The sequence below is a fragment of the Cherax quadricarinatus genome, chromosome 76 (genome assembly GCF_038502225.1).
Source record: "Cherax quadricarinatus isolate ZL_2023a chromosome 76, ASM3850222v1, whole genome shotgun sequence".
NCBI lineage: Eukaryota > Metazoa > Arthropoda > Malacostraca > Decapoda > Parastacidae > Cherax > Cherax quadricarinatus.
In genome coordinates this window covers 12,348,080-12,361,098 of record NC_091367.1, presented here as the reverse complement: position 1 = coordinate 12,361,098, position 13,019 = coordinate 12,348,080, and the positions used below count along the sequence as shown (strand labels likewise).

The 13,019-nt window shown below is 45.3% G+C and overlaps 1 protein-coding gene and 1 long non-coding RNA gene across 2 annotated transcripts in view; both read left to right on the top strand.

The window, feature by feature from the left end:
• Nucleotides 1-13,019, top strand: part of Fim (plastin-2 Fim) — a 273,290-nt gene that overhangs the window by 219,026 nt on the left and 41,245 nt on the right. The gene's annotated exons all lie outside the window — the stretch shown is intronic.
• The window catches only part of LOC128703593 (uncharacterized), a 98,517-nt gene that overhangs the window by 84,790 nt on the left and 708 nt on the right, over nucleotides 1-13,019 (top strand). The gene's annotated exons all lie outside the window — the stretch shown is intronic.

Genomic DNA, 13,019 nt, shown 5'->3' with positions numbered 1-13,019 from the left:
TTATAGGTTTCCTTCATTCATTAGAGGTTTGCCGGTACTTCCGGCCCGGGTCTTCTCCATATGGTGACCCGGCTATAGGTTTCCTTCCAACTGAGCTGGAATTACTATTACTTGGTAATTCTTGATGTTTGCTGTGTAGTGGAAGGAAGGAGTATTGAGGTTTTACAGTCACATGATTGAAGTCTCCTGATTTACACTTGTTGCACATACTGGACGTGACTATGAACAAACTTGTATTGATGAACTATGCGATAAATTCATGCTTTATATAGCTGTATAATGAACAGCATCATACCCGCTCTAGGTAGGTACAGGTAGGTAGCTACTGGAAACAAGTGTGAAAGCCTGCAGAAACGTTGATATATGATAGCCAATAGAAACGTTGATACATACTAATACGAAAGCCATCAAAAACGTTGATGCATACCAATATTTTTAGGTCAGGGTTAGAGATTTACTTCAGTGGCAAGCATCTGGGGCTGGTAGGAAAAAAATATTAAACAGAAAACAAGACCTCTTATTTAATACGACCAACGTCATTATATATTCTAAAGTTTATAATAACTTCACATTCTTACCTACTGATTATATATATATATATATATATATATATATATATATATATATATATATATATATATATATATATATATATATATATATATATATATATATATATATATATATATATATATATATATATATATATATATATATATATATATATATATATATAATGTCGTGCCGAATATGTAAAACTGGTCAATTAGCAAGAACTCATTTTTCCTTTCTGAAATTTTCGCTTATACGTTTAAAGATATATTTTTTCATTAATGTTAATGCAAAAAATTTTAATTTTGCACCAGAAGAAACTTAGAAAACTTACCTAACCTTATTATAACAAGAACAATTTATTTTAGCCTAACCCAACTAAATATATTTTAAATACATTTACAATAATTTAGTACTAAACAAACACAATCAAATATATTTTGTTTGTTAGGTTCAGAATGATTTTGGCAAAATTATTGCATATACAAATTTTCACTTGTCCTATATGGCAAGATGAGCATATAGGACAAGCGAAAATTTGTGTATGCAATAATTTCGCCAAAATCATTCTGAACCTAATGAAAACAATATATTTCACTGTGTTTGTTTAGTATTAAATTATTGTAAACAAATCTAAAATATATTTAGTTGGGTTAGGCTAAAATAAATTGTTCTTGTTATAATAAGGTTAGGAAAGTTTTCTAAGATTCGTTTGGAGCAAAATTAAACATTTTTACATTATCATTAATGAAAAAAATATATCTTTAAACGTACAAGAGAAAATTTTAGAAAGGTCTTAATTTTAAATGAGTTCTTGCTAACTGACCAGTTTTACATATTCAGAACGACATATATATATATATATATATATATATATATATATATATATATATATATATATATATATATATATATATATATATATATATATGTCGTGCCGAATATGTAAAACTGGTCAATTAGCAAGAACTCATTTAAAATTATGTCCTTCCTAAAATTTTCTTTTATACGTTTAGAGATATATTTTTTTCATTAAGGCTGATGTAAAAATTTATAATTTTGCACCAAAAGGAACTTAGAAAACTTACCTAACCTTATTATAACAAGAACAATTTATTTTAGCCTAACCCAACTAAATATATTTTAGATTTGTTTACAATAATTTAATACTAAACAAACACAGTGAAATATATTTTTTTCGTTAGGTTCAGAATGATTTTGGCGAAATTATTGCATACACAAATTTTCACTTATCATATATGGCAAGATGAGCGTTGCTATTTAAGCCAAGATGGCAAGTTCTGCCTATTCGGCACGACATATATATATATATATATATATATATATATATATATATATATATATATATATATATATATATATATATATGCAATAAGATCACAGTAAACAAATGATTTCAGACCATACCCCGGCCGGGATTGAACCCGCTGTCAGAGTCTCAAAACTCCAACCCGTCGCGTTAGCCACTAGACCAGCTAGCCACAATAAGATTCGTCCAACTAGGTATATTTCTACACCATAGGAAGGTTAGCACAGGCACCACTGTGACCACAAATGCAAGTTTTTACAGACGAATCTCCAGCTAGCATGGCCGTGACGAACTCTAGCTCAAGTCCCTTCACTGCTGGTCTAGTGGCTAACGCGACGGGCTGAAGTTTTGGGACTCTCTGACCGCGGGTTCAATCCCGGCCGGGGTATGGTTTGTTTGCAATCGTGTCATTACGATTTCGTGAGTCGAGATGATTTCAGAATATGCAAAACAACCACTGTGAAAGAATAGAGAAATTCCAAGTGCTGTCGTGACTACTCACATTATCAAGGAACAATGAAAGTTAAGCATCAAAGGAAGGTATATAAAGGGGTAGCCCACACCTTACTATCAGATCCCACAACACCTGACGCGAGACAGCAGGCCCGCCGGCCAAACTGGCCAGGTCCTTCACACAACCCACCAACAAACTATTCTACCCAAGAAATAAGAAATTTAAAAAAATATTATTTGTCCAATTTATTATTAAATTCTTCCCAAATTCTATTAATTATAAATTAGATCCATTTATAATTAATAGAATTTGGGAAAAATTTAATAATACATTGGACAAATATTAATTATAAATTAGATCCATTTATAACTAATAGAATTTAGGAAGAATTTAATAATGCATTGGACAAATAATATTTTTTTAAATTTCTTATTTCTTGGGTAGAATAGTTTGTTGGTGGGTTGTGTGAAGGACCTGTCCAGTTTGGCCGGCGGGCCTGCTGTCTCGCGTCAGGTGTCGTGGGATCTGATAGTGAGGTGTGGGCTACCCCTTTATATACCTTCCTTTGATGCTTTACTTTCATTGTTCCTTGATAATGTGAGTAGTCACGAAAGCGCTTGGAATTTCTCTATTCTTTCACAGTGGTTGTTTTGCACACACACACACACACACACACACACACACACACACACACATTACACATACATACACACATACACACATATACACACACACACATACACATATATATATATAATATATATATATATATATATATATATATATATATATATATATATATATATATATATATATATATATATATATATATATATATATATTGCTCTTATATATAATTTTCACTCATTCTGGGATAATGGAGATATCTTCAGAAATTCACTTCTCCTGTTTATGGGATAGGTTGTTCTATGAGATGGTGATTCCCAAGTGATAGTAACTTGAGCTATGCTGGAGGGAAGCGTTAAAGCTGCCGTAGCTGTATACACTTGCTGGACTACTGAATGAAGTCCTGATTGTTCCCCTGAAGTCTCCTAGCTCAGGCTGACAGATTTCAACACCTTGTATGAGACCCATTTACCTGGAGTCACTTCCGGAGGTCACCGCCCCCGCGGCCCGGTCCCAGACCAGGCCTCCTGGTTGCTGACCTGATTAATGAAGCTTTTTTTTGTGCCCATCACCCGCACTCCAACGTATGCACCATAACCTGTTTGATCAGGAACTGTTTTGAGAAGGGTTTATTGTGGATGCCCATCCCGCGTTGTGGACTACGACAGGGAGACAGCTAGACTGTTCCCGCTGTGTAGTTATCATATACAATACCTAACAGCATAATGCTGATGTATCAGATTTTTTTTTAATAAAAACTTATCTCTACCTCCTTCCTTCCTCCCTTCTTTCCTTCCTCCTCCCTTCCTTGCTCCTCCCTGCCTTCCCCCTTCCTGTCTTCTTCCTTCCTTCCTCCTCCTTCCTCCTTTCATTCCTCCCTCCTCTTCCTTTCCTTCCTCCTCCCTGCCTTCTTCCTTCATACCTCTCCTCCTCCATATATCTCTTCCTCTATACCACTACCTCCTTTCCTCACCTCTCCTCCCTCATGCCCTACTTCGGTCCTTCCCTGCCGAGTGTGAGAGCGTGGTAACATTACCATGGAACATCAGTATGACCTTTTGCACGTTAAGGTCACCACAGTGACCTCACAACTCTGACCACACCAACTACCTAAGTTTCTCTGAACTGTGAAGCATCAATGTGTGAGAGTTCCTCTGTTGTCTTTTACACTGTTGTTATATCTGTTAATGGTTTCAGGGATCATCGATCCCGCGGCCCGGTCTCACACCAACCCTCCTCGATTGGTAACAATATACTAAAAAAAAAAAAAAGATCAGCCAGGTTGTGATGGATATGTGGATCAGCGGGCCACCAGTAGCAACAGCCTGGTTGACCAGGCAAGCAGCAGACGAGCCTGGCCTATGGCCGGGCTCCAGGAGTAGAAAAACTCCCAGACCTCATCAAAGGTACATTAAGAAACACGCAGGAAATCAGAGATAAGTGTATAGTTAACCAAAATGTAATGAACGCTTGTCAGTGCTCAGTAATAACCCACATGGAAGATTAATTAATCTGAGATCCTCTTCTGCTGAAGAGGATCCCAGAAGGGGATCGAAATATACAGACCAATGAAGAACAAAAAGGAACAATACCGTGTCTGGAACAATACACATATAACCCGCACAGAGGACAGAGAAGCTTACCACGACGTTTCGGTCCGACTTGGACCATTTACAAAGTCACACTAACATGAAAGATAGAGGAAGCCATACTGGCTCCCTCTATATACAACACTGGTGAGCCAGAGGTTGTTAAACTACGTGTATACAACACTGGTGAGCCAGAGGTTACTTAACTACGTGTATACAACACTGATGAGCCAGAAGTTGCTAAACTACGTGTATACAACACTGGTGAGCCAGAGGTTGTTAAACTACGTGTATACAACACTGGTGAGCCAGAGGTTGCTAAACTACGTGTATACAACACTGGTGAGCCAGAGGTTACTGAACAACGTATATACAACACTTGTGAGCCAGAGGTTGCTAAACTACGTGTATACAACATTGGTGAGCCAGAGGTTGTTAAACTACGTGTATACAACATTGGTGAGCCAGAGGTTGTTAAACTACGTGTATACAACACTGGTGAGCCAGAGGTTGTTAAACTACCTATATACAACACTGGTGAGCCAGAGGTTGTTAAACTACCTATATACAACACTGGTGAGCCAGAGGTTGTTAAACTACCTATATACAACACTGGTGAGCCAGAGGTTGTTAAACTATGTACAACACTGGTGAGCCAGAGGTTGTTAAACTACCTATGTACAACACTGGTGAGCCAGAGGTTGTTAAACTACCTATATACAACACTGGTGAGCCAGAGGTTGCTATAAGCCACTGGCATACAAGAGTGCCTTCCTGCCTGCCTTACGGCCTGCCTGCTGGCCTTCCTGCCTACCTGCCCTCACCTGCCTGCCTGCTGGCCTTCCTGCCTGCTGGCCTGCCTTCTTGCCTGCCTGCCTGCTGGCCTGCCTTCTTGCCTGCCTGCCTGCTGGCCTTCCTGCCTACCTACCCTCACCTGCCTGTCTGCTGGCCTTCCTGCCTGCCTACTGGCCTTCCTGCCTGCCTGCCTTGCCTGCTGGCCTTCCTGCCTGTCTGCCTTGCCTGCTGGCCTTCCTGTCTGCTTTGCCTGCTGGCCTTATTGCCTGTCTGCCTTCCAGCCTGCTGGCCTGCCTGCCTGCCTGCCTGCTTGCCTGCTGGCCTTCCTGCCTGTCTGCCTTCCTGCTGGCCCTCCTGTCTGTCTGCCTGCCTACCTGCCTGCCTGCTGGCCTGCGTACCTGTCTGCCAGCCTGCCTGCCTGCCTGCCTGCATGAATGCCTAATCAATGAGCGGGTCATCACCCTATGAAGATCCGAGGAGACACTTAACTGTTTCCTGTGTACACGTGTCAGCGTATGGAACCTCCACTCTCATCACCCCTCCCCTCCCCCCACTCCATCTGCTCTCACTCTTCCCCTCCCACACTCGACCCTCTCCCTTCCCCTCTCATCCTATTTCTTTTTATACCCTCTTCCCCTTCATGCCTTCTTCATACCTCTCTCTTCGCACTCTCCCCTTCTTCTTATTTCTCTTTATACTTCCCCTCCTCTTCATAGTTCCCCTTCTTCTTCGTACTTCCCTCTCCTCCTGGTACTTCCCTCTCCTCCTGGTACTTCCCTCTCCTCCTGGTACTTCCCTCTCCTCCTGGTACTTCCTTCTCTTCCTGGTACTTCCGTCTCTTCCTCGTATTTCCCCCTCCTCCTCTTACTTCCCCCTCCTCCTGGTACTTCCCCCTCCTCATTCTCCTAAAAACCCTCCATGTGTTGTTAAAACATAACAAAAGTCTTAAAGTAGTTTCAGTTGAACGTAAATCCTCTTAGCGCCCCTTTCACTTAATCTTTTGTTATAAGTTGATCAATACTCACTGAAGGATGCTGCAGTGAGACACACACACTCCGTATTATAATAGTCTCTCCTCATTTCTCTTTTAACGAACTTCCATTTTCTTTCAGGCTCTGAGATTCCCATTTTCTTTTACTTGTCCATCAGGAGACGTAAACAGTTTTCATGAGTTTTCTGTTTTCTCTGAGCGAAACTTCGCATAAATATAGATAGAATATCTTTGTTATGCGCTTGAATAGTTTCGAGAATTTTCCTACCGTGTTCACCAGCCTCTCACCAAGCATAAAGGGGCTTACCACTAGACTTACTTAGACTCTTGGCTGCCTTCAAGAGGGAGCTGGACATATACCTAAAGTCAGTACCCGATCAGCCGGGCTTTCGTTCCTACGTTGGACTATGTGCGGCCAGCAGTAACAACCTGGTTGGTTAGATCCTGATCCACCGCGAGGCCTAGTCAAGGACTGGGCCGCGGGGGCGTTGACCCCCGTAGCACCCTCCAAATATACCCTCGCGGCCCGATCCTGGGCCAGGCTGTTGTTATGTTGCGACCGGTTCTGTGTTAAACCCGTTCTCGCACCATAAATGATATTCGTCCAGATATAAACGTTTCCTGATTACACTTACCCACTGTACTGCTTAAAGTGAGCTTCGTATTTGTTATAGTGCGTGTGAAAATGCACGAACCAGATTTCAGTAAACGCCCTGCGCTGCCAGACATAATCCACCTGCCTTTTTTTTTTTTTTGGTAGTTAACGGAAATAAGTACACTTAACATAACCTAACCTAAGTAGACTTAACCTAATTGTAACCTCCTGCAAGTGCCCGATCAGCCAGGCTTTGATAGACATGTGGACCAGCGGGCGCTAACAGCAATAGCCTGGTTGGCCTGACAAGCACCAAACAAGCCTGGCCCAGGCAGGAAAACTCTGGAACACTATCAAAGGTAATATATGGCAGTTTGCGTCAACTTGGCTGGCCCAGTTACAGCAGTGGTTACATCCAGATGTCGCGGCCATGTTCTTTATATTCTTATCTGTGCTCTAATATATTGTTTATACACCTACATCATAAAATATTACCTCTGTCATCCTTGTAATAAAATTACCTTCTTAATTAAATGAGGGAAGATGTGTGTCTGTCCTTCCATTCTAGTGAGGGAAACTGTGTTCCTCCCTCTCTCCCTTCCTCCGTTTTAGTGAAGGTAGGTTTGTCCCTGCCCTTCCTAGTGACGGTAGGTTTGTCCCTGCCCTTCCTAGTGACGGTAGGTTTGTCCCTGCCCTTCCTAGTGACGGTAGGTTTGTCCCTGCCCTTCCTAGTGACGGTAGGTTTGTCCCTGCCCTTCCTAGTGACGGTAGGTTTGTCCCTGCCCTTCCTAGTGACGGTAGGTTTGTCCCTGCCCTTCCTAGTGACGGTAGGTTTGTCCCTGCCCTTCCTAGTGACGGTAGGCTTGTCCCTGCCCTTCTTAGTGACGGTAGGCTTGTCCCTGCCCTTCCTAGTGAATGTAGGTTTGTCCCTGCCCTTCCTAGTGACGGTAGGCTTGTCCCTGCCCTTCCTAGTGACGGTAGGTTTGTCCCTGCCCTTCCTAGTGACGGTAGGTTTGTCCCTGCCTTCCTAGTGACGGTAGGCTTGTCCCTGCCCTTCCTAGTGAATGTAGGTTTGTCCCTGCCCTTCCTAGTGACGGTAGGCTTGTCCCTGCCCTTCCTAGTGACGGTAGGTTTGTCCCTGCCCTTCCTAGTGACGGTAGGTTTGTCCCTGCCTTCCTAGTGAATGTAGGTTTGTCCCTGCCCTTCCTAGTGACGGTAGGTTTGTCCCTGCCCTTCCTAGTGAATGTAGGTTTGTCCCTGCCCTTCCTAGTGACGGTAGGCTTGTCCCTGCCCTTCCTAGTGACGGTAGGTTTGTCCCTGCCCTTCCTAGTGACGGTAGGTTTGTCCCTGCCCTTCCTAGTGAATGTAGGTTTGTCCCTGCCCTTCCTAGTGACGGTAGGCTTGTCCCTGCCCTTCCTAGTGACGGTAGGTTTGTCCCTGCCCTTCCTAGTGACGGTAGGTTTGTCCCTGCCCTTCCTAGTGAATGTAGGTTTGTCCCTGCCCTTCCTAGTGACGGTAGGTTTGTCCCTGCCTTCCTAGTGAATGTAGGTTTGTCCCTGCCCTTCCTAGTGACGGTAGGTTTGTCCCTGCCCTTCCTAGTGAATGTAGGTTTGTCCCTGCCCTTCCTAGTGACGGTAGGCTTGTCTCTGCCCTTCCTAGTGACGGTAGGTTTGTCCCTGCCCTTCCTAGTGACGGTAGATTTGTCCCTGCCCTTCCTAGTGACGGTAGGTTTGTCCCTGCCCTTCCTAGTGACGGTAGATTTGTCCCTGCCCTTCCTAGTGACGGTAGGTTTGTCCCTGCCCTTCCTAGTGAGGGTAAGTTTGTCCCTGCCCTTCCTAGTGAGGGTAAGTTTGTCCCTGCCCTTCCTAGTGACGGTAGATTTGTCCCTGCCCTTCCTAGTGACGGTAGGTTTGTCCCTGCCTTCCTAGTGACGGTAGGTTTGTCCCTGCCCTTCCTAGTGACGGTAGGTTTGTCCCTGCCCTTCCTAGTGACGGTAGGTTTGTCCCTGCCCTTCCTAATGACGGTAGGCTTGTCCCTGCCCTTCCTAGTGACGGTAGGTTTGTCCCTGCCCTTCCTAGTGACGGTAGGTTTGTCCCTGCCCTTCCTAGTGACGGTAGGTTTGTCCCTGCCCTTCCTAGTGAGGGTAGGTTTGTCCCTGCCCTTCCTAGTGAGGGTAAGTTTGTCCCTGCCCTTCCTAGTGACGGTAGGTTTGCCCCTGCCCTTCCTAGTGAGGGTAGGTTTGTCCCTGCCCTTCTTAGTGAGGGTAAGTTTGTCCCTGCCCTTCCTAGTGAGGGTAGGTTTGTCCCTGCCCTTCCTAGTGAGGGTAAGTTTGTCCCTGCCCTTCCTAGTGAGGGTAAGTTTGTCCCTGCCCTTCCTGGTGAGGGTAGGTTTGCCCCTGCCCTTCCTAGTGAGGGTAGGTTTGTCCCTGCCCTTCTTAGTGAGGGTAGGTTTGTCCCTGCCCTTTCTAGTGAGGGTAGGTTCGTCCCTGCCCTTCCTAGTGAGGGTAGGTTCGTCCCTGCCCTTCCTAGTGAGGGTAGGTTTCTCCCTGCCCTTCCTAGTGTGGGTAAGTTTGTCCCTGCTCCTCCTAGTGAGGGTAAGTCCCTGCCCTTCCTAGTGAGGGTAAGTTTGTCCTTGCCCTTCCTAGTGAGGGTAGGTTTGTCCCTGCTCCTCCTAGTAAGGGTAAGTCCCTGCCCTTCCTAGTGAGGGTAGGTTTGTCCCTGCCCCCCTAGTGAGGGTAGGTTTGTCCCTGCCTCTACTAGTGAGGGTAAGTTTGTCCCTGCCACTCCTAGTGAGGGTAGGTTTGTCTCTGCCCCTCCTAGTGAAGGTAGGTTTGTCCCTGCCCCTCCTAGTGAGGGTAGGTTTGTCCCTGCCCCTCCTAGTGAGGGTAGGTTTGTCCCTGCCCCTCCTAGTGAGGGTAGGTTTGTCCCTGCCCCTCCTAGTGAGGGTAGGCTTGTCCCTGCCCTTCCTAGTGAGGGTAGGTTTGCCCCTGCCCTTCCTAGTGGGGGTAGGTTTGTCCCTGCCCCTCCTAGTGAGGGTAGGTTTGTCCCTGCCCCTCCTAGTGAGGGTAGGTTTGTCCCTGCCCTTCCTAGTGAGGGTAGGTTTGTCCCTGCCCCTCCTAGTGAGAGTAGGTTTGTCTCTGCCCTTCCTAGTGAGGGTAGGTTTGTCCCTGCCCCTCCTAGTGAGGGTAGGTTTGTCCCTGCCCTTCCTAGTGAGGGTAGGTTTGTCCCTGCTCCTCCTAGTGAGGATAAGTTTGTCCCTGCTCCCCCTAGTGAGGGTAGGTTTGTCCCTGCCCCTCCTAGTGAGGGTAGGTTTGTCCCTGCCCCTCCTAGTGAGGGTAGGTTTATCCCTGCCCCTCCTAGTGAGGGTTGGTTTTTCCCTGCCCCTCCTAGTGAGGGTAGGTTTGTCCCTGCCCCTTCTAGTGAGGGTAGGTTTGTTCCTGCCCCTTCTAGTTAGGGTAGGTTTGTCCTGCCTCTCCCTTCTCTCCTTGTTATCAGGCAGCGTGTGAAGGGCTCCCATGGTACGTGTGAATATTGATTACTTCTCCAGCATATGAAACTAAATGGTAATAATCCCCTTCTTTTTCCGCAATCACATGTAGCTTACCTTTCCAAACGCAACTCTAACAACCTGAACGTAATAGGAACGCTTGGAGTCGCTTGACCTGTATTCACTGGAGCGCAGGCGAGACAGATACATCAAAAGCTACACCTGGAAAATCCTAGAGGGACTGGCCTCAAATCCGCACACAGAAATTACTCACTACGAAAACAAAAGACTTGGCAGGAGATGCAACATACCCCCTGTGAAAAGTAGGGGCGCCATTAATACGCAAAGAAAGCACACAATAAGTGTCCGGGGCCCAAGACTGTTCAGCAGCCTCCCACCAGGCATAAGGGGAATTACCAATAGACCCCTGGCAGCCTTCAAGAGGGAGCTGGATAAATACCTAAAGTCAGGACCTGATCAGCCGGACTGTGGTTCGTTCGTTGGACTACCTTCGGCCAGCAGTAACAGCCTGGTTATTCAGGCCTTGATCCACCTCGAGGCCTGGTCAAGGACTGGGCCACGGGTGCGTTTACCCCCAGAACACCCTTCAGGTAGACTCCAGATACCAAGGTTCGATTCTCGGGCCGCGCAGCACGTAAGGATAAAAGCATAAAAGGCACAATGCCGTGACTGGAACAATACGCAAATAGACCCGCAGATAGAAAAAGGAAATTTATAATGACGATTCGGTCCGACTTGGACCATTAACTAGGGTAAGCTTCGTTGCCTCTACTGCCTCTGTTCACCTAGCAGTAAATAGGTGCCTAGTTTTGTAGGAAGGTACCAAATGCCGTCGAGTATTACATTCGTCTCTATGGGCATTACACTATGTGTTGTATAATACTTGAAATTTCCTAGTTCCTTACATCTCTATTGGTTTCTGACCATTAATGCCACCCCTTCAGTTTTCCCTTTCTTTTCTTACTATTTGGTAGCTCTCTGGGAATATTGCATTTGTGTGTGTACGTATACTCACCTATTTATGGTTGCAGGGGTCGATTCATAACTCCTGACCCCGCCTCTTCGCTGGTTCCCACTAGGTTCACTCTCTGCTCCAAGAGCTTAGTGTATGTGTGTGTGTGTGTGTGTGTGTGTGTGTGTGTGTGTGTGTGTGTTCGCTCGTGCATGGACGTACATGTGTGCTACTCCTGCATGCATAAGTGGGACGCGGCAGGTGCTGATCACCTCCCTCTCCCCTCTTCTTTATCTCCCTACCCCATACCCCCCTCATTCTCTCCCTCTGTAACCTTCCCCCCTATCATCACCATATGTTTCCTTCAGCTAGTCATGTGGCCAGAGTGTCTCTCACAACATATATCACACACATTGTAGAAGTTTTCAATTATGAATATTATTATAATCAACAAATTAACTCATGCGGGTCATACAGATGTTTTTAACAGGAAACTAGACTGCTATCCCCGAGGAAATGTCAGATCATCCAGGCTGTGATGGCTGTTTCAGGGTTTCGAGAGTTATCCTACTCCTAGAGTCCGGCCTTGGGCCAGGTTTTTACGAGATGAATGATTGTCGGCATTCAGAGATTAATTATGAGGAATGTAGCCAGGCTTTCCTGACCACATTCCTCAGCCTGTGGCCAGGGAAGCCTGGCCACACGCAGAGTTGTGTGGGTAGAAGCATCCTGGAAGCGAGTCACAGGTATGTTACAGGTCTTTCATAACGACGCCGAGCCACGCAGAATAATCCCTTAGGATTTACATGGCTTGTTGAGGCTTTGTTTGAATATTGGAAGAGATTGTGCTGGACTGCCAGTGTGCACCTGCAAGGTTGTTAGGTATGGTTTTGAAAGACCCTTAGTCTGGTATGGTCTTGACGGTCTGGTGTGGTCTTGGTGGTCTGGTGTGGTCTTGACGGCCTGGTTTGGTCTTGACGGCCTGGTCTGCTCATGATGGTCTGGTGTGGTCTTGACTGCCTGGTCTGGTTTTGACGGCCTGGTCTGGTCTTGACAGTCTGGCCTGGTATAAGCAGACAGACTTTAGGTTAACTTTAAATGAGCTTAGTGTGAACTTGAGATAAAGCTGGGGTATGTCAGTGATCACAGCTGAACGCTGGGAGAGGGCTGCGGGGGGAATGTGACACCTCCCTACAGAACCATCGATAGGTAGTCTACAGGTAACTGAATCAGTAAGTAGGTAGTCTACAGGTAACTGAATCAGTAAGCAGGTAGTCTACAGGTAACTGAATCAGTAAGCAGGTAGTCTACAGGTAGCCTAATCAGTAAGTAGGTAGTCAACAGGTATCTTCATCTCTGAGCAGTAATTAACAGGTAGCGTTATCTGTAAACAGGTAGTCAACAGGTTGCCCCACATAACTCATAATTAACCCCTGAATACCGATAATCATTCATTTTGTACAAGCCTGGCCCAGGACCGGGCTGTGGTAGTTGGATAACTCGAAACCCATCATAGGTATATACCTGGAGCACAGACCAGAAAAATCTGAAAATTTATACCTGAAAAATACTGGAGGGAATGGTTCGAAACTTACACAATAAAATCACTCCTTACGACAGCGTAAGG